We start from the raw sequence: 2,030 nt of genomic DNA, 5'->3' as shown, positions 1-2,030 counted from the left end.
TTCCGAGGCAGCGGGCGGGCGGGGACCGGGCACCGAGAGACCTGGGCGCCAGTGGCCCTGGAGCCGGCCCGCCAGGCTGTCAGGCGTTCCTGGCCCGGGGTTCCCGTGGGAGGTGTCGAGGGATTGTGAAGAGGAATCTCCCAATAATGAATTCGGTGTCAGGGAACCCGCACCCCCAACCCCCAAGCATCCTCCTGCTCCTCTCCGCAAATAATGCGGGCGCCACAGCTTCCCCCAGCTTCAGCCAAAGCCCGACCCCAAGGTAGCCCCCACCGCCCCCACTGAGGGAGCTCAACTCCCCACTCCCGGCACCGACTGGGGGTCGCCTCCATCTCCACCCACACGGAACTGGAACCTCCCTCCGGCACCAACGTGCCCCCTGCCCAGGTCTGCCCACTCTCCAGCCTGCAGCCCAGGCAGATGGGTCCTGCTTCCTGGGTGCCAGAGGCCCTGACTTGTCACCCTCTGAGCTCCTGGCTGAAGGTTGGGGCCACCCTGTGCCTCAGACCCTCTCCCATCAGGCCTGCAGCATTCTAGAGGCAGATCAGTGGGGCCCTGAGTCCCGGCTCAGGCTCCGTTTCCCTCATCACCCAAGCGGGCAAGGCCGTTTGGAGAATTTGGAGACGGTCGCACCCATTCTATGAGGCGTGGCCTGGCACCCCACTCCCTGTGGCCCCAGACCATTGAGCAGGTCCAGGGGGACGGAGGAGTTCAGAGAGCAGGGACAGAGAAGGTGACAGGCACCGGGGTCCCGGCATCCTTGTGGGCAGCTGGCCATTTCCTGTTCCCTCCGTAGGGTCTCCAGGAGGATCCCCAAATGCTAGGGCCTTTCCTCTTGCCCTTTCCAACGACCAGTTGCGTACCTGCTGGGTCAGGTACTGTGCTGGTCACCTCCTAGATGAGGTTGGACTCACTGTCCCCATTTTACAGATGAAGGAACTGAGGCTTAGAGAAGCCAAGGGACTCACCTGGGGTCCCAGAGTCTTGAGATTGTGAGTCTGGGCTTTGCACCCACACCTCTGGATGTGTCCTATTCCCCCTTAGTGGTTTGTGATCATGAGCCGGTCACTTTGTCATGCTTTTTTTTTTTTTTTGACACAGAGTCTTGCTCTGTCATCCACGCTGGGGCGCAGTGACGCCATCATAGCTCACTGCAGCCTCAACATCCCAGGCTCAAGCGATCCTCCCGCCTCAGCCTCCTGAGCAGCACCCGGCTAATTTTTTTGATTTTTAGTAGAGATGAGGTATCAGTATGTTACCTAGGTTGGTCTCGAACTCCTGGCCTCAAACAGTCCTCTCACCTCAACCTCCCAAAGTGCTGGGATTACAGACATAAGCTACCACACCCAGCCCACTGCCTGTCTGTTTCCCTCTGTAAAATGAGGATATGCATGCTACCTCCCCTTAGGTTATGGGAGGATAAACTGTGATACTATCCAGAAAGCGCTTCATGGCAGGACTTAGTAAGGGCTCAAAAAAAATGACTGCTGTAGATATTATGGTATTCTTGGGTCTCTCTGCCTGTGCAGCAAGTGTGTTTTGTGCATCTTTGTATCTATGGTACCTTGCAGTGTGACGAGCACATAGGAAGAACTAAAAATAAAAATAAGATAGCTCCTGGCATTACTATTATTTTTCTATTTTGGACATGTTAAGGCAAACCACCCTGACCTATGCTTAACACACAGAGGCCCACACACCAAATGTTCAAATATTTAAACGCTACAAATCACGCCAGTAACCTGTTAAGTATGTTCTATCCTCCTACCTTGACGAATATACCTTCATCGTGACCTGAAAGCCCAAGTTCGAATGGAAAATTCTCGGATTCACTTTGGGAGGCCGAGATGGGTGGATCACGAGGTCAAGAGATCGAGACCATCCTGGATAACACGGTGAAACCCCTTTTGTACTAAACATATAAAAAAAAATTAGCCGGGCATGGTGGCGGGCGCCTGTAGTCCCAGCTACTCGGGAGGCTGAGGCAGGAGAATGGCGTGAACCCGGGAGGCAGAGGTTGCAGTAAGCCG

This window comes from Colobus angolensis, unplaced genomic scaffold (genome assembly GCF_000951035.1).
Source record: "Colobus angolensis palliatus isolate OR3802 unplaced genomic scaffold, Cang.pa_1.0 Scaffold59, whole genome shotgun sequence".
Taxonomy (NCBI): Eukaryota; Metazoa; Chordata; class Mammalia; order Primates; family Cercopithecidae; genus Colobus; species Colobus angolensis.
Note: the sequence above shows the minus strand (reverse complement) of the source record.